Source organism: Anser anser, assembly GCF_964211835.1.
Source record: "Anser anser genome assembly, chromosome: 13".
NCBI classification, from domain to species: Eukaryota; Metazoa; Chordata; class Aves; order Anseriformes; family Anatidae; genus Anser; species Anser anser.
The window spans coordinates 23,372,412-23,392,467 of NC_139734.1; the positions used below are offsets into that span (position 1 = coordinate 23,372,412).

Here is a 20,056-nt window from a genome sequence, read left to right on the forward strand (position 1 = left end):
CAAGTTTGCCCTGGATTTCAGAGCCCTTCTGTACCTGCCATTCTCAACAGGGAGAAAAGAGAAGAAGTCTCTGATAGAGGAATTTGTTCCACTGTAATTTGGTATTTCCTGTAGAAGAGGAAGGGGTTAACTTTCTTCCCCTAAAAAGCAGAGGGGCAAACTTTTCTGAAAGTAAAACCATAAATGAGGAAACAACAGTGAAGAGCTTAAAAGGAGTGCTCAGCTAGCTGCTGTGCAGAAGACAGGCCTATTGAAACCTTGAGGTCTGTGAAGGCAGAAAGGGTTGGGGTTGATATATCTGCCTGCCGCATTAAGGATCCACGGGAGACAAAACAAACCCTGAAATAATAGACTTTGTTCTCTTTTCTGAAGCTGACCTCAGTGACAGAGATCAGGGTGATGTCCATGAGTCATGTGTAGGTGCAAGAGAGAGACCACGGGAGTGTGAGTCACAATGACTAGGACTGTGTTTGTCCAGAAGTGCACAATAAGCCCTACTGATAGGACTTATTCAGAAAGCAGAACATAATTTGCTTAGGCAACGCCATATATTCATTGGTCCCAACTTTGTAAAAACTCCAACTTCTAGAAAATATTTAGCAAGAAATAGTTGCAACAGCAACAAAAAAAAGTGGCTTAGTATTAAAGTTTATCAATATTGCAAAATTTACTGGTGGTGCCGTCCTAAAAAACAGTCAGTGGAGTGTTGGGAATTTCTCTTAGTTTCTGAATTTAATTTAAATGCTTTCAGGGAATGTGGTTTGTCATACTGGGTAAGGCACTCACCCTCTGTTACCCCCACCCCAAGAAATATCTCCAGCTACATATCTGATATGTCACATCAGTCATTAAAAATGCTGACCGATCATTAGATCTTCAAGTAGATGATTTAGAGGGAATTATTTCATAAAATAGCTGAAATATACCAAAAGCTACAATAGGCAACCTTGCTGCAAGTGCTGACTAGGAATAATCAGACAAAAACAAGGTGTCTTCTCCAAACAACATGATTTCAAGAAAAAGCAATGGACTCCATAGACTTACTTAAAAACAGCTGGAGCAAACAAGCACTTCACACTGGCTAACAGAATGGGGGAACTTAATCAGAAACCTCATAAATTTGTACTCCAGCTTCAATTAAAACAAAAGATTCCTACACATCCAAAAAAAATCCACCAAAAATGATATTAAGGCTAATGCTTCCGTCACCCACATTGGTATGATTATAGTTGCCAGAACCTTTATTAACCGAACACCATATTTATTAACAGCTTGCTAGCCAGCGCTGTGACATAGAACAATGTTGTCCTTGGCTGTTTTCCCAACACAGAGGAACGGTACCAGCTCCACTTCTGCAACAGTTTGCTGTTAGGATTACACCCCAACAGACACTTCCGAAATTGGGGTGGAAAGGAAACCTGACAGCATGGAATCAGTCAGGCATTCAGCAAGTTTGCTCAATACCTTGTCACGTTTACAGAGAGGATCAGAACACAGATGCAAAGGCTCCTGCCCAAGTCAAGGAAGGAGAGTCAGTTCCCTCGGTGTGCGGCTGTGTTGCTCAGCAAGTGCCTCACTTGGGGTATTTGACAAACTGACACTCTGCCAAACTGAGTGTCGAACTCAGCTTGTCAAATACACGCAGTGCTGCACTGCAGCTCTCTCCAGGCTGTCACAGTCTTCACTGAGATGCTGTCCTGGGCAAATGAAAAGGGAAAAGAAGGTTTGAACCTCCTGTTAAACTTCAGAGACTTTTTCCAGTTAGCGAACTGTCATCATCCCTCCCGCATTTCCCCCTCCAATGCTTTTCTTTGGGTAAGGGAGAACCACACAAGCAGACATTGCCTTCTGCTGAGGGAAATGTCCACTGTATTAGTTCAAAGGCTAAAGCTCTGTGGAGCTGGAAATGATGCCAAGTTTTAAACTTCTGCCTTAGCTATACATCTACCTTGGTAGCTTGAAATATTGACAAAACGTCCATCCAAATGCTCAGACATGCCATTTGGGTACATCATCATGAAGACCAATGTCTCTCTAGACACACACAGTCTAGACGACAACCCTGCAATACTGCAGTGGAACAGTTCTGCATTGGTTAGAGATAAGGGCATGATAATCTAACAGACTTTTCACAGCTTTCATTTTTATCCTCCTAAATTTAAACAAGTTTTCCAGGCTTCTCAGATTTAATTTCTTTTATTTGGGTCCCTGTGGTACAGGTTGGGGTGAAATCCTGGCTCTATACATGCCAAAGATGAAGTTCCTTTCGGCAGGAATAGGCTTAGGGTTTTACCTCTTATTGTACTGCTGATAGCTAAAACCAATCTTTTTACCTAGACCTAAAGATTTGAAGAAGGAACCCTTCTAGACTGTCTGAAAAAAAAAAAGTACAACTCTGCCCCTGTGCATGCATGTAGAGGATCACCACTGGTTCTTCTGGAATTAAGATCAGCTGCCAGCATTGGCTCAGAGTCCAGTGCCATGTGTGTTCACTTCTGGAAAAAAAAAAAAAGTAAAAAAAAAGAAAAAGCAGCCACAGCAGCCTCTGGTCCCTGCAAACTTCAGTCCCAAACTCTGCCTGCCAGCATGAAGCTGCACTGTTACATGTTATAAAGACTGTGATATTAAATAAAAACCAAAGCACCACACAGAGAAACAATGAACTTCTTTGGGAATGAAGTGAAACTTTCTCTTCCGTTGTCAAACCAACCCCCTTCTGCTTCATTTCGAGCTCACAGAAGAAGCCTCTCCTGCAATAAATGGAGTTTTTCACCCTAACACACTGACATAATCCACGTTCCTTTAAGTATGAATATAAGCTCCTCCTCCCAGTATTCCTTAGCACAAAGACCAGAAGATGTTGTCAACTCCTCTGTTACTTTAACAAGAGTATTAATTAAATTCAGAAAAGCACTTGAATTAAATAAAATATATGCAAGAGAAGATATTGCTAAGTACTACCATGCACTGTGTCATTCTGGGATGTTGACAGTTCAGAATTTGAGTCTAAAAACAATCTGAAATTCTGACATGTAACTCTTAGAAAAATTCATCGTGACTCCTAAACTGCACACATTTTGCATAACACTAGTTTAGTGTCATTCATATTCTCTGCAGGCCAGGCCCAGCTATAGCCTAATTTTAATCATGGCGCTTTTAGCTTCCTTCCTAGTCCCCTGATCTTAATTTCATGTGACCAGCAGCACCAGTTTCTGAGAAAGCAGCCAAACTATCTTTGGTATCAAAATGAAAAACTAAAACGGTTATGCTAATTATATTTTGGAAGGCTGACCATTAAAGACATAAAAGTAGAAATCAGCTGCAGTATGCTAACAGCATTCCACAGAGAGCAATTTATTTAATCTTTTCTATCTGACTTCTGGGGCTCTATTTTAAAAGGATGATCATAGGATCTCATCAATATGAAAAGGGAATGTATTTTTGTTGTTTTTTTTTTTAATGTAAAAATACAAAATAAAAAATGTCAAATATGTGTTCTTTATACGTGCTCCAGAAACAGCAGAGTAAAAAAAGGTTTAACAGCAAAGAAACAGCTACAACTTTAAAGAGTAAATCAACTTCTAGATGAGGTTACTACAAAAGCTTTGCAATTCTTACATTCCCCCTACCCTCCACGTTACACCTTTAGTGTGATGTAGATAGCAAATAGCCCTTTGTTCTGGCTCTTAATTTGGAATAAATTTCAACCACAGTAGATAAAAGTAGCACATTGCAATGGATAAAAGAAGTGCGTGCATTTCATGAGTATTAGAAAACTCATGTCAGTGCTAATAAGCTGATTTAAGATCATTCTAGCAAAAGACTTACTGGTTTAACCACGATTCAAACTGATGTGTGGTTGGTCAAATTCCTCTCCTTCCAAATCAAACTCTGCAGTACCATGGAAAATGAAAAAAAAAAAAAACATGTTCTGAAGGGTTCACATAGCTGTTGTTGGTCTTAATAAAGCCAGGATGAGCTCTCTCTGCCTGAAAATGCTTTCAGTAAAGAGTTAGGTACTGCATGCTAACTACTGGCAGCACAGAGGTAAAAGAAAAATAAACCTGTCCCCCCATAATACCTCCCAGACATAGCAAAGTGTGATGGAGGGGCTGAGCTGCACAAAGAAAGACTGAGCAGGTTTTTCAGCAGGTATCAGTTACTAGACTTGCCTTAACTTCAATGCTGATTTCTAACAGTGGGAGATCTGGCCTTGAGAGGAGGAAAAAAAAAAAGGGGGGGGTGGGGGGAGAGTAAAAAAACAGAGCATTGCTTCTGCTATTGCAGCTTAAAATAACCCCCATTGTGGCTTTCTGAGGGGGAAAACAGCCACAAGAAACGTTGCTGTCAGCAACAGATAAGAGGAGGGTCACACAGTGGAGATAATTCTATCAGCAGATGGGAACAGAGCTTTCTACCCCACCCTGTAATGATAGTATCTCATTTGAATGGATTTTTCATTGTCAGAGCTTCTGGTTTCAGGCTAAAATGGGTATTTCCAACTACAGGCTTAGTGTCATAAAACAGACTGAGCAATCAAGTGCATACTCTGGGGGAAAAACAGAAAGTTTTTCTTCCTCCATTCTCCAGTAAGTCCCTTACTGAAGTCAGAAAATGCTTTGTTTTCAACCCCCTCCAAGCCACGTACCATCTCTCAGGGATTTTTACATGGCTGTGAGACAGCTCTGCAACTTGTGATGAAAATAAATGTAAAGTAAAATTATTGCATAGGTTTGACTCTAAGCCTAATAACATGTGTAAACATGTGGCTGTGTGTTTTTCACATGCTAAGTGGCAATGTCCTGAGACGCAGATTGCAGCAATTTCAGGACATGCAGTTATTATTCAAGATTTGAGCTGGAATCAAGGCCATCGCTGTTTTCTGCTTAGTTAAACCCAAATGGCAGCCTGCATTGGAAGTAAGAATCCCCACAGATCTGTGGTGAATGGGGTCTGCTGATCCTGGCCATCAGCAAACCTTGGGACATGCTTCTCCTAGGAGCTAGAATTCTTCGTTATAACCAAATCAAATTCAAATGAGTTTGCTCATGGCAGACTTCCATTGGCTGCCATTCTGATCCATTTAGGATCTTCTCATGCTCCCAACGCTGCAGCTGAAACTGCTGTGAGCTTTGCCTGACAAATTTTGGAATATTTGGCTCAGGAGGTTCAATTTCATCTATAAGGCAGGCTCCAGCAAAGCCTGGAGCTGAAGCCCAAGGGGTTTGCTCCACTGCAGGCACGCTGGGCTATATACGCAAGCATATCTCCCTGTAGCACGTCTTCTGACTTGGATAAGCTAGTAACGTAAAAACAGAGCAAAAGGCCAAATGCTGCAGCCAGTTCATTATTAACTCCTGCTCTTTAGCTGGCAGGTCCTAAAGCAGCTCTAAGCTACCTGCTCTGCCATACAGCTCAGCTCCAGTCTGAGCCCATTGCTGCAAACAGCGCCATATTCTGCTTTGCCAGAGGGCTCACAGGGTTGAAGATGGAGCCTTTTCAGTGGCATATGAATTGCTTGCTCCCCAGGAGGAGCTGTGAAACTGCAGCATAGGGCAGCAGCTTCATGGACAGCCCCGTCCCTGCCCCTGCTGGAACCTGGAGGCCTTTTCTCCCCCTGGCTCTGCAGCAACTGGGAAGGCCCTTGCCTCTCCTTTCAGGGGTCTTTGGGCTGCAGGTCACTGGATGAGGTGGTGACCAGCTGCCTTGTCCTAAGGAAAATTCCTAGGCACCGTGACTTGGTGAGCAAAGCCACTGCCCCAGTTTTGGTGCGGACCTGGGTGAGAGTCTGAAGCGCATCAGTGAGGACTATCCCTAAGCAGCTGCAGGAAGCATAAACCAGCCACACGTTCCTGGTGCTGTCTTCCTGTGCTACCCTGTTACCTCTACCACACAGCCCTATGTACGTTGGTTTTTGTCCTTGCTTTTGTCAAAAGACTGAGAGCAGCCCCTCCTTGCTCAGCCCAAGCTGTCTGTCCCCTCTGCCTATCCCTGCTTCACAATAAACGTCTTCTCCATCTTGCCCTGTGAATCTGACTTTCACTCTTCAAACTTGCTCCAAAAAGTGAAAAGCATAATCCAGCACTTTTTCCTGACAGACAAATTAGCCCCACTTCTAATGGGAAACTACACAGTCTCCTACCTTGTGCCTCTACATCTCCTTCCCATACCTTCCCTCTGTTTTCACCGTGGAGGCTCTCCTGGTACCACTGTCCATCTGTCTGCACACAGCACTGCGCTGACGGGCACTGTCACGCAGGAGACAGCAAGGCTGCCCGCCCCTCTGCCCGGTGCCACGCGTGACACGTCGGTGCTGTGTTGGTGCCCTCACTGCATGCTGTTTGGAGCCTTCTTCAGCAGGGCTTTGCAGAGCTGCACCCCTATTGCAGCAGTTCAGTGCCAGGCCCAGGTCCTGGACAGGCTTTCCTGCAGCACCCAAGATCAAACCCGCCTCTCCTGTCAGATCAGCACTCGTGGTAAAACCTGTCCAGTGGGACAGCGAGGTGGATGGGCCAACCCTGCTACCCCCCCTCTTCAGGAGCAGGTACGCCCCTGGCAGGCACACTGCTGAGGTCTGGGACATTCAAAAGCAACCCTGATCCAGACCTCAGGCCCGGGATTGCTGTAAGGGACAGAAAAACAGGATGCACTGGTCCCAGCTCCTGTCTGCCCCACAGCTCAGCACACAGAGAGTCACAAGCACAAGGCACCATTCAAACACTCGGGTGAGGAGGTTGTGGGTTTCGCTTATGGCTGCAGGAACAGCTTGCAAGGGCAGGAACCAGAAACGCTGCAACCAGCACCTCACAGCTTGCGCAAAAGGACCAGGAAGGGCCTGATAAACCCATTACCTGGCATTGCTGGCCGCGTGCCCTCCCGCATCCCCCTGTACTCACCTTTGATCTCCAGCCCCTGCCCTGGCTCCTCCGCAGCACTCAGAGGACTCTGCCTTCAGCTGTGAAGGGGAGGGAAGGAGGTGCGCAGGTGACCACTCATCTGACAGCCTGGAGTCAATGGGCAGCGAAGAAAAGGAGCTGAAGACCATGGCTGCGCCTGGCTGGGACACCAGCTCTCCCTGGTAAAACCCTCCTCCATCCCACAACTTCCCCCACTCTTCGTTTGCGGTGTCTCATCTATGACTAATTGAGATCAAAATCTCCCTACAGCCAGCAACTCATCTGTAGCGTACGTTCATGTGAGCCCAGTGGGAAGCACGTGCATCCCTGTACCAAGTAGGCTACGTACGCATCGCTAATGATATAAATTGTCATTCACCCTCATCAATGAATCAGGGTCCCAAGGACAGCACTCTCTGTCTGAGATGGGAGAAGTTTGCATGCCCTAACCCTGTGCTTGCAGAAGCATACACTGCCCCACACCACAGCTCCTCCCCAAAGGGAAATACCAAAAAAGCTCCTCTGGTTTAGGAAGATGGGCTCCCAACATGGAGGGGAGGCAACCCAAATCTGAGCTGGCTCCGGTCCCCTGGAAACTGGTGGTGTAATGGAGGCAGAACAGCTTTCTGCATTGCCAGAGATGCAGGCATCCCACGTGTTTTGGCACCCCACCACCAGCGGTCCATGGGGCAACCACCCCCGGGGGTGATCCCCCCCCCCATCCCCAGCCACCCGTCAGCCAGCTGGATGGGGAGCTGGCACCTACCGTGCTGAGCTAGCCGGGCCCCACCAGGGCAGGGGCACCAGCATGGGGCTGGCCCCAGTGGTGGGGGCACAGCCCAGGCACACAGCTCGTTTTTGAAGGGGCCGCTCCTCCTTCGAGAGGAAGCTGCGAATGGGGAAGATAAGGCTGAGGTTAGATAACAGGAAACGTCTGGATGCGAGTGACAACACGTCCAGGTTGTGAAAGCTGTTCTCCCCATCCCGCGCCAGGCTGCAAGGCTCAGAGCAGGGTGAGAGGCAGCTGGGACAGCCCTCACCCCGTGCAGCCATGTCACCTCAGCAGGCCTGGGCCACCAGAGCAGCGCTGCTTCTCTCTTCATGTCCCAGCTGAAGGCATTGTCCTGCCGGCCCTGGTATTTCCACAGGGAAGTGGCCTGGGCAGCTGCGCTGGCTGCCCACAGCCAGCCACCCCTCAGCTGCCCAGCCCACAGCAAATCCAAGCCGTGTGGGACCAGAGGAGCTGTGAGGAGGGCCACAGTGCAGGGCAGAGACTGCCAGGAAGGCTTTGGCTCAGGGGACAGGCTCATTGCCATGCTTGGCCCTGAGGGGTCTCTTGTGTCTCTTGGCTGCATAAGGAGCAGGGACAAGGGCTGCCGAGGTTCATGCAGAAAAGTAAGAAATAATGCTTTGTTCAGAGTCATTTGGAATTATAACCAAAGCAAGATCCTCTGTTTCTCACCTCCTGTCCTCTCATGGCCTGCCTGCAATACTGGGTACCCTAAGGTAGATGCGCCATCATCTCTTAGTGCTACTTCCATCTAACCTGCCCAGGAGCAAGGCCAGTCAACGCAGCTCGAAACAGCAGCCAATGAGCTATCTGTGCTCAAACTATCAATACAGAAGCCAAACTGATTCAAGCAAAAGCAGAAATTTTAGAGAGAGATTCCTTAGTGTGGAGAATATGGCATACTACATTTTTTCAGGTGAAGACTCATCAAAAGCGTCACTTTGTGCCTGCACTGTCCCAAGAGCGTTTGCCAACAGCTAGCAGTGCCAGTGTGATGAAGACTTTGTTATCCTTCTTACAGGACTGATCTTCTCACTCCCAATGCTCAGCTGCTATCTTTCCTTTCCAATTTTTGCCTCACAGGTTTCCCTTCCCAGCCTCCCCATTTCTGTCCTGGCTTTACAGCCAAACCGCACGGAGATCCTCCTGCTAATGCAGGCCCCAGCAGCAAATGCTAGAGGATCTCCAGCAGCTTTCAGTTACATTATCAGCATGCTTGGGCTGCAGCCACATATTTTACTATGCTTCTGCAGTTCTGTCCAAACCCCTGATCTGGAAAACACACATGTCTGAGAGTAACTGTGTATTCTGAGTTCCTTGGAACTGCACACAGGCTACTTCTGAGCCTACATGTGGATGCTGGGGACACCAGCTTCCCTGCTAAAAGCAAAACTTGGCCCTTGTGCTGAGGGATAGTTAGATAATGAGGAATACAGTTACTCTCAAGTTCCTCTTTCATCTGCCTGTGTTTTAAAATATATAATAAAAGAGGAATGGAAAGGTCTGGTTGGTTTTGCTTTGGTTTTAATTGGAGGAAAGAAATAGGCTTGTTCATGTAGTTTGTATAGTTTTTTCCTAGGTTTCTTTTTCACTCTCCCTTTCTCTTGCCTGTACCCAAAAGGCTTTGAAATGGGTCACCTTTGAGGTGAACTATAGAAAGAAAAAAAAGGCAGATATTTTATTTCCACTCTTTGTGGGAATGCAATACAGAGGATATTAGGAGACTTACTGCAAGTCTGATGATTTTGTCCTGCTCATTTTTGTGTCACCTGGCTGCACCTGATAGCAAGCCTTGCAAATCTAGGAACAGAATCACCCTGAAAAATGCTCTTTGGATATTTCTTGCTCCCCTTAGGTGGTTACACAAATTATTACTGACTTTACATGTCCAGAGCAAGAAACAGACTGATAAAAAACAGTAATGAAACTGAACCAGTGTGAAAAGCAGCAAGATCATTTCACATCCAACAAAAAGGCCCAAGGGCATGACTGCAAACTTTGTGTTAGGAGCTGGGATCCTTCACTGCCAACCTGCAACGAATTCCCTGTCTGCATTCCATGGTACCATCCAAATCAGCTAGCTTGAAGTTTATTCAGTTATGTCAGCACGAGCTTCTGTCAGACTTCCTAGCAGAGGTACCAACACAGACCTTTAAACCTTGCAGCGGGTTGATCTAGTGCCCCTCTCCAGCCAAGATGCTCTTCTTCACGCTGCACCTAACTGCCGCGCAGTCCTGCAGACCAACATTGATATCTAAGGTGGATGTTTCACTGCAAAGCTGACTTCCTCTGCAGCTTACAAATGTCACCACACTACCCTACTCAGTGCAATAGCCTTGAAATTGCACTCAATATTTCCTAATCAAGCTAGCTTTTTCAGTACATTTGCAGCATGCAGCTCTCTGGCCTGCTCTGGGAAGGGGAAGAAGGGAGGTAGAGAAGCTGGGCAGATTACAGATGGCCAACAAATACCATCTCAGAGGTCTTTACACGTTGTTACCCAAACCACAAAATTGTCTTGGAAAACAACACAAAAAAGTGGCTAAAATGGGTCAGAGAGACAGTCTGATTAGCACACAGTAAGTTATTTTGCATTTTAGTTTCAAGTTACTGTACTTTTTACCTGTCATAAAATAAGCCATAAAGAATTAGCAGGTTTGTACTGGACACAGACACACATTCAGGCTCATTCTACATCTGCACTGCTCTGTATTCATTAATCTTAACTGAGTTAGTAAATGCCAGATGAATGCTGAGTTTGCACCACTCGTCAGTGTACCTTCACAGGACAGCAGGAGATTTTCCCTTGGGACAATTCATTGCATAAATATCTTCAAAGCCAACATGCTCCTCTTGATGAAGCAATTAAAGCTATATAGACCAAATCAGGCCTGATGACAATCATCAGTGGCTGCCTTTCATTTCAGTTTTCTCATACAACCCAGTTCTGCCGTCCTGCAGCATCAAGAATTGAGACCAACAGCTTTTACGCCACTATACCAAGTGATGCAAACACAAATTATTCCTATATCAAACTAAAAAATACCAGACCGCTCTCCCTCAGATTCTCCTCTCATGTGAAGAGCGCTATTTCCCTGTGCACTGGCTATTTTCAGTATCATTTTCAATTGACTTGCCTCCATCCATGGGTCTTGGGGGAGCTTTCAGATTAAATCCCAAAGAGCCAGTCACTGCTGGACTTTCTCCTGAGCTGTCTCTGAGCAGCAGTTGCTGATGTGCCCTGCCTGCAGCACAGTGTCAGTGCCTGAGGCTCTAAAGAAGACAGGAACGCACCCTCCAGCAGTCAGAGCTGAGCACAGCACTTGGCGATTTCTCCAGATGTCACCGAACTCTTACACTTCTCCACGTTACAGATGGTGTATAGGCAAAGCTGAGGGGTCCAGTGTGAGCCTAGCATAAATGTGCACAGGGGGAAAAAAAGAAAGAAAAAACAGTACAAAGAAGGTCATTCACATGAGTGACCATACCACTATGAGAGGTGAGGAGAGGAGGAAAAGGGAGGCCAGGAGCAATTCTGAGCCTTACATCTAGAAGCACTCATGGACCTGGATCCTCCAGGGAGTGGAAGGGGATGAGCACTGTCAACCTCCAGAAGACAGAGGATGAAGCCACAGCTTAGCTCGAGGCACAAAAAAAAAAAAAGGCAAACAAAAAAAAACCTACACCAATGCAGGAAAAAATGACAACTATTTCTTGAAGGCAGTACATGATGGAGGAGCTGTACATGATGGAGGAGCTCACTGGGGACACCCTCCCGCAACAAAGGCCTTTAAGCCCCGCAGCAGGCCTCGCGGGAAGAATCTCTTTGGCCAGCAAGCTAGGTCAGAGACATTGCATCCTTGCCACCAGTCTGCCTGTGGACATAAGACTTCACCACTAGTCTGCCTGTTTGCTAGTTCCTTCTGCAAAACAGACACTCGGCTAAACTCTGCCTCTCTGGCTAACCTGAGCTTTGAGTCATGTGAAGATATTTTTTCCATTTTGAACCCTTACTTCATTCCAAAAAGAGAAAAAAAAATAATCATACCACATGGACCTTCCATTTTGCTGTAAATGCTATCTCCCTCCCTTCCTGCCCCCTTCTCAGGCAGGCACACAGTGGTAAGAGTCAGAGGCTGGGCTCTAGCAAATGGAGGATGTTTCTGTTCGTGGTTGATTATGTGTTTGTCACTTTTATTTTAGACTTCTGGTTAAGGAAAGAGAGGGAGAGAGAGAGAAGGGCACAAACCAAGAGGCTCAAAGCTGTTTTTCAGATGGACAGTGACAGATAAGAAAACCCCACTAACTGTCACAGTCATTGAATGACCCAAAACACATTCTGTACAGCATACACTATTAATAATAGTAGTATAAAATGAATAATAGCAGTGTAAGTATTGTAATTCCAAAGAAGTAGAAAAAGAATGTCAGGCAGAGGTCAAGTGGGTTCAGGTAGCTTGAGTCCGTTCCTACTCCACATCAATTAGTACGCCTAGATTTTTATATGAGGAGAGGAAAACCAGACCATCTTTTGTTTTCCCCAAGTCTGCCATCCCGTTCAGCAGAGACCAGTTCTCTGTTCATGTGCTAAGAATCATAACCTTGCCTAGAGGTTTTCCTTCAAAATAAGCTCATATTGCAGCTATCTATCTCCTTAATTTCACCACATCATCGAAAAATAAAGCCATATTTTCCTGTATTTACTCCCTCAACGGACTATGTTTTCTCTTGCAGTAATCTTGTTATGTGGCTAGGCAAAGAATAAGTCTTACACTGGGTAAGACTTTGATAGACTCTCTCTTAAAGAAATTTGGATCTGTGAAGATCTATTTTATTCACTGCTGATGTCAGTGCAGTTACTGCATACGCATTACCCCTAATAACAGAATCCTGCCCTAGAATACTAAGAAAACAGCCATGGATTCACCTTTTTTTTTTTCTTTAATAGCAGAATTTTTTAACAAGCATGTAAGTCATCAAAAAGCCAGGATTGTGCTGATTCTCTCCCCACAAGAGATTGTGCTTTGGATGCTAATCATTGTCTTTTACTGATCATGATAAGTTACCTTTCTCTGCATGCTATGTTCAGAAACAATGCATTAGCCAAGTTTCTCTGCTGCCAGTTTCTGGTGATCTTATCAGATGAACATCCTGGGTATAGAGCATGTCTAGTTGCTAGACTGCATAACAAGCAAAGGTCTGTGTTAAACTTGCACACTCTCATCCTGTGGCTATTGGAGGACCTGAACAGTACCAGGCCTTTTCTGGCATGGGAATGCATCAGGAAAAGCAGCTCTGCAGAGCAGTGTTCCGATATGGTCATCGCTCAAGAGGCCATTGCTGGCAAAAGTAATTAGAAAAGTCAGGAAAGAAAAATGCATCAGGACTTTTAAGTTCAGAGATACTAATTCTGAAAGGCTTCTGAGTCACAGATAACTGGAGAATGGGAGTGCACTATGCAGATACCAGTTACTCTGTTCTTCAGTTCTTTCCTTGGCATCTGCTGTTGGCAAACCCTAAGCGATAGGGTGCCAGCTTGGCTGGCCCCTTGTCTGACCTCAGGCAGATGCTCTGCTGTTCAGTTAAGCCTCAGACAACTGCAGAAACAACACGAGACCAACAGTACCAGGAATGCCTGCAATACCAAAATGGTGTGTTTATCAGTCCTGCACTCCCACAGGCCTGCAGGCAGCCACCACAGTGTCACCAAGATGCCAGCTTTTGCTGTTCTTGGACCCTCTGCTTCGGGCTTCCAGGAGGAGAGTTGTGTAGCTTATCGCCCACCCCCCTTTTAGCACACAGAGGGCATTTCAACACTGCAGCCTTTGCTTGCAGAGTCATTGTCGTAGGGAAGTATGTGACCGCTGGGCTCCAGCTCGCAGCTAGCATGCTGTGTTGCTCAACAGCGACGGTTGGGTTTACATCAGCCATCGCCCTCTGTGGCAATGAAATGCTTCCCCAGCACAGAGCTGCTCTTCAGCTGCAGAAACCATTGTAACAGAACAAAAGGGGGGGTCGCTGTACAGCATACGTCTGTGCCTCAATCCATCAGGCATGCTGCTGGGCATCCCCATAACCATTGGATCAAACTTGTCCTGCTTGGACACGGAAGGTCTTTGCAGCTGTTCTCCCCAAAGCTGTTCCTCTCCCACCCTACCCCCAATACCTCTCATATCAGGACCACCTGCTTCATCAGACCTCTTCACAGTGGGGCAAGAAAGACCCAGACAAAATTGTGCTGGTAATTGCTAACAAGTTTCAAAAGGGTAGGAGCCCTTTTTTATTGTATGTATTTCCTTGACTGGCTGCTACATTTTCCAACCTTCCCAAGGAGAAAAGTATAGAAAGAAAGATCACAGATCATAACCTGGGCAGTCCTTTCCTTCCTTTAAGGCTCATAAGAGAACATTCATTAAATTGTATGCCTCCACACTATAGCTGACCCAGGATGGACCTACCAAACAGACCAAAATATCTCCAACACCCAGTATTTATTTCCAGCACGTCTTTCCTTGTGTGATGGAGTTCTTGAAACATTCCAGGGCATTTTCCATGCCAGTGAAATTCCATCAGCACATCTCTTCACACTGGAATGTTTCACAGGCTATTGCCTACAGCAAGGATGCAGGCTGAAATGCCAGCATGTAGTAATCAAGAATTTCTCCACCTTTCCCAGAGCAGCTGAGTTGTTTGACATGATTTACTCATTCAGATATGAATCAAAGACTCCTTCAAACAACAGCATGGAAAATGAAAAGTTCTATTGAACCTCATGGCTTAATCTTATCCCATGATGTGAGTGCCAATGAACTTTTGAAAACCCCAGTCTGAAAAGTTCAAATATATAAATACAAAAATGACTCCTTTACAAGCAGCTTATGGAGCATTGCACAAATCCATCAAGTTATATAAAAAGCGTATTTTAAGCAGACAGTGATCTTACACAACCTTATCCAGACAGTGAACTTGCACATTCGGCAGCAAGAGGGACACAAAATTGCCCATCAGAGCACGTTGCCCGAGCAAGGTATTAGTGTCAGAGCACCAATTACCCTGCTGAGCAGGTTACGATGCCACCAGGCAATTAGGCTGTCTGCAGGCTGTCTGCAGGGCAGATTGGGAGGTCTTAATAGGGTCACAGCTGTTCTCATGGCCTCCTGTCACAGGCTGGGTAAATATGAATGTTGAATCTTAAAACTGTTCTACTGAGTATCACTTCTACACATTAGATTAAGGCTTTACCTAAGGATTTGTAGCTTTTACTAGATACGAGGCCAAATCTAGGGTGACTGATACATGGAAGTGCCTACATGGCAGGGAACGTGCTTTGCACCCAAAGTCACTGCTCCGTGCTCCCATTACTAATTGCTCTGGCCTCCTCTAGGATTGTATTTTCATTGCCCTCCTTCTGTCTCCATGCCCCAAACAATCTGCCCACTGCACATCCAGATAGCAGAGCGGTTAAAGCACACGGGGCCCTCAACAGCCCACCTTTGGCCGCCACCCTGCTCTTAAAGGTGGTCAATGGAAAGAGCGCGTGTGCCTGAACCGCGATGAGCGGGCACCGAGAGGCGGCCAGACCTGACCAGCGCTCACAGAGCGCTTCAGGAGGGGAGGCCCAAGACGAGCACGCTCCTCGAAAGCTCCAGGGAGAATCCGAAACGACCGCAACGGGGGCCCGGCGCGAGGCCCCTCTGCTCCGGGAGGCTGCGGGGCCGGGGGGCGCTCGCCGCCGGTGCGGGCCGGTGTCGGCGGCAGGGCCCCGCTCCGCCGCGGGGTGGCGCCGCCGCCCAACGCCAGCCCCGCGCCCCCGCCGGGGGAAGGCGCAGCGCGGCGCCGGGCCGGGCCGGGCCGGGCTCGGCCCTCGAGCGGAGCGGGGCCGGCGGCGTTCGGCTCGCGCCCGGTTGGAGCGGGGGGCAGCGGCCCGCGGAGCGGCCGTGCGGGGAGGCTGAGCGCCTGCTCCCGAGGCGCTGACCGGGAATTCCGTCCTCGCCTTCCTCGGGAAAAGAGGGAGAGCGGCGGCGTCCTGCCGGGAGGCCAGCCGGTGGCACGCGTCCGGCACCCCTGCCCCGCGCAGCTGCTCCAGGTTGCGTCGCGTTTCTCGATCTAAACCAGGTCCTGCCCCGCGGGCCCGTCTTTGTCAAAACGCAGCCGCTAGGCAGAGGCACGGCGCCGGCTCTTCGCCTTTCCCATCGGAGCGGGCCGCTCGGCGAGCGTGCCGAAGGAGCAGCCGGCTGCCGGCGCTGCCTCGGGTGGCCGGCTGCCTGGCAGGGCCCCCGTTTCCATGACGGGCGGTGCTGTGGAAGCTGCATGGGAACATTCTTTGCAATCCTAGGCTTACGATCTCTCCAGGGAAAGAGCTGCTGCTCTGAAAAATACAAGGGCGACTTTTCAGTCTGGGGGTTGGATTTTATTTTTAAAGTCCGTGTAAAAATAATGCAAATAAAGGCTTGTGCCTGCTTGTGGAGCCCAGAAGACGGAGTGCTGGAGCAGTGGCAGAGACATTTTCCCAGGCAGCTTAGAGCAGTCCTGCTGAACAACCGCAACTGAAGTCAAAGCAGCAGCACTGAATTCTTTGCCCTGGGAATTGCCATCCTACCAGCTAAATGTGACCTTTAGTATTATTTTGTCAGCTCTAGCTGACAGTCAGTTCTGCTAGAACTTGATTAAGAAGACAAAGAAGGGCCTGGTAATTACAGTAATCTTAGGAATCTGGTTCTTGTCAACATCCCAACCAAGCAATTATCAGAACCATCACAGCCAGCTGCCTGCCTCATCCCTCCCAATCCCAACATCTCAGTTGCACATCCAAGCACAGTGTGTTTTGGAGAGCAACGCTATTCCCTGAGCTTCTATGAGCAGAGATGCTGGCAGCCTCCCATAATGGACTGGTGCCTGGTCACAGGGTATGTTCTGTGTCTGCACAAGGTTGCCTTCTTATCAAGCACCTGTCACCTCGCTGAGCTGCTGCACAGAGGTAAGCAGCAGGTGGGTTTCCCAAGCACACAAGCAGTAGCTGCCTTCCTCAGCAGAACAGCAGGGACACCAAGACAGCAAACTTGCAGAAGTGGGCTGTCTGTTCTTCTACACAACTACTGTCTCTGGTTCACGTTGGCAGGTGTAAGGAATTGCTTCCTTTACGGTTTAGGGACAAAAGCCAGGAGGGCAGTAGGGGAGATAAAAACATTTTTGCTTCTTCTAGAAAATAGGTGGATACTAGCACTGCAACCAGGGGAAGTAACTGGAGATGGTCTGGCCTTATCAGCCTCTTGCATAAACTCCTCTAAGCCACCTAAGAAGGTGCTGTCCAGTGTGGCATAAGGCTAGTGAGAGTTCCAAGAGGGAACTCACAAAGGAAAGATAGAAGACCAGGGCTCTCTCTGAGTTAAGGCTTCCAACTTCAGCTCCACTGGAGATGTCTGCATTAAGTAGTGCAAGTGCTCTCTTTTTCTGACTCCTCTCTCTTAAAGAGTCCAAACAGATTGTGTTATATATTTGGGTGAGCCCTTCCTGGGCCCCTTGAGAGCAAAACATCTGAGACCTGTGCTTTATGCAACACCCAGAGATGGTCTTCATCGTTAACTTGATGGAGGTTATGGGCAAGAATTCCTGCATGACTTTCGCATCTCAAGAAAGGGAAATGCACATTCAACCTTTCCAACTTATATTATGGGACAGAAGCAAGCAAGAGGAAGTGGACAGTCTTCACAAAGGACAGATTCAGGTGCAGAATCCATTTTGGAGGGGCAAAGCAGACTTCCAGCACATACAGACAGAGCAGCTTTGACCATCAAGACACAAAAATGAGCTCTACCATTTTCTCCTATTTGCTTAGCTCAGTTTCCTTCAGCCTGACCCAGGCAAATGTAATTCTCTTTCTCTGACAGTTATAGTCACGTAAGTTCTGCAAGCATTTCCAGTATGGATGAGCACTGGAACAAGTTTTATGCTACTAGCACCTCCAGAGAGGGAAAGTTTGAGGAGCAAAAGGGATAGGTGAGTGAAAGAACATGCCACACAGCCAACACTTAGAACGCAGATGAGGTGTCAACTGCGGTGCAATGTGTACTCACCACTGGAACGTCCTGCAGGAAAGGGGCTGGCAGTGGTGGCGGGGCAGAGAGGATGAGAAACAAGGTGAGGAACTGAGCTGACCCACAACCTGCTCCGTCCCAAGGAAGGAGAGCCAGCCCTAGGGGAAAGCAGTGCCCCCCTTCGGCTCTATAAATAAGTGCAATCAGGTGGGTTTGTCTGGGCTTCCGAGAGCGATGGCAGCTGGCAATCACAGAGGAGCAGGGGCAGAGACACCTTATTACTCTGCAGGGACACCTGAGCTGAATCACCGACAGTATCTGCATGTCAGACTGGGGATCAGAATCCATATGAGCGCGAGGGGAGGGCGAGCAAAGGATAATGCTGATGAAATGGCAGAGTGTGCTCTGTAAGCTGCACAGCCTTGCCAATGCGTCACGCTCCTGCAGCAGACCCTGGAGCTCCCCTGCTAATCTGTGCAGGGCTCTAGCTCCCTTGCTGGGGTCCCACAAGCTCTCCTGCCCCGAGCTACCCAGAGGTCATCATGTATCCCTTCTGAGCAGTTCCTAAGTCATGCTGTCACTGGTGCAATTTGTCAATGAAAATGTTCTGCAATGTCATTTTCTCAGGGACAGAAACTCTTCATTTCTCTATTCAGGGCCACATTTTTTCACTTTAATCAATCATTTGTTCATACTGAGTGGGGCATGGTCCTCCTCATTTCGTTTACTCTTTTCATTTACTTGACAAAATGAAAGGGTTCTCCAGGCTCTATATATAACATTTTTCACTTGCAAAAAAAAATGGGAAGAATAAAATAAATGCATATTTGGGATACTTTTTTTCTTTCTGTTATTGGTTCTTTGCCTTTTGCATCATGTTCCCATGAGAAAATATAAAAATCTTTCCTTACTTCACATGCTCTTACAGTTTGTTTGCTTTTTGTCTTTTAAACCTTTTCTCAGATTGTACACACACTTTCACAAACACACAGTGCGATCATAGTTTGAAAGCAAGTTTGTCTTCCCCAATGTTTTTTATTTTATATAATAAAAATTGGAAGCATTTCACTTCTGACAAAATCTCATCTTCAGCATCTCTCTCAAGCTTACGACGCACTGAAAATGTTTGACAGATTAGACCACACTGCTCCTGGACCTACCACTTACGGTCAGTACCTGCCGCACAGAACTGGCCATTGGCCTCTGTGCTGATGCTCAGCTCCCTCCGTGCAGCTCTGCAGAGAGAGCAGACGGTGCTGAGAGCACAGCTGAGAGCGCGAGTCCTCCAGCACCTGGGGGCCAGGGACACCACGGGACTGTGGCAGCCCTGGGCAGCCGCTGCTGTGATGGCCAGGGCTCAGGGCTCACCCTGCTGTGGGGCCAGTGAGCTGCTCTCCCACCTGTCCAGCTGAGACCACCAGGGGAAACTTTCTAGCAAGGAAACTCTGAACACAATGCTCCTAAGAACTTTTGCATTTAGCTGTGGGCCTGATTTAAACACAGAATCATAGAATCATAGAATATCCCGAGTTGGAAGGGACCCATAAGGATCATCGAGTCCAACATACTAGCAATAAAGTCCAAAGAGGTCCAGTAATGCTGAAGTGGCACAATGGAGCTACTTCCCAAATATGATTTCTCATTTTCCTTCATTCCCAGCTAGACCTTATCAGGCTTTAAAGGAGAGTTTTTTCCTTCCAAATGCAAAGCTTCTTTCCTCTTAATCTCGAACCCATACTGCAACACAGCAGTGTTCTGGGAGAGCCCCCAGATAACGCAGCCTACAACCCCAAATGCAACAGGCCGTTCTCTGAGCTTTGAGGCCAAACAGCACAGCTTTGATTGTGTCCACATAATGAAGTTCTTGGTACCTGGTCTCCAGCATGTGGAGGCCTTGTGGTCCTAAGACATAATCCTTAACTTTTTGTGTGTTTTCTTTCCAGTTCAAAGAGCACGAAAGAGCACGCAGCCTGTGCTGCAATCCATCAGAGGAGTATTTTCACAGCATGAAACTGTACTGCCTATGCTGCCTTTTGGCAGTGCTTCCTGATTTATGATATTGTCCAAACAATGCTCAGGCATAATTTCAGAGAATATTAATTAGCAGCAGCTGAAACAGTGCCAGGGTGTGAGATAATAATTAAGCAGGACAGATGATCACTGGTCCAGTGCGTAAGCTCACAAGCTGACAATGTTTTGTTTAACAACATAAACATAGCCTGGCAATCAACTGATGTTGCAGGGATGTGATCGAGGCATCATGTACCTTATATATTGCTTTGCCAACTGGGACATCCAGCAGCATCAGGAAACCTTGAGCCTTCCTAAACTGCTCT

The 20,056-nt window shown here is 47.2% G+C and overlaps 1 long non-coding RNA gene across 4 annotated transcripts; it reads right to left on the minus strand.

Annotated features, from left to right (window-relative positions):
• Positions 1-1,218: 1,218 nt before the first annotated feature.
• On the minus strand, positions 1,219-18,588 carry LOC310881011. 4 transcript variants are annotated; one of them, XR_014572048.1, is made up of 6 exons: positions 17,760-18,588; positions 10,981-11,097; positions 7,663-7,785; positions 6,897-7,004; positions 3,829-3,891; positions 1,219-1,697 (listed from the first exon to the last, which is right to left on the minus strand). It is a non-coding gene; the product is annotated as an uncharacterized lncRNA (long non-coding RNA). The 4 variants fall into 4 exon arrangements; XR_014572050.1 differs by lacking the exon at positions 10,981-11,097 and having other exon boundaries at positions 17,760-17,980; XR_014572051.1 differs by lacking the exons at positions 10,981-11,097; positions 17,760-18,588 and adding an exon at positions 10,824-10,967.
• Positions 18,589-20,056: the final 1,468 nt, after the last annotated feature.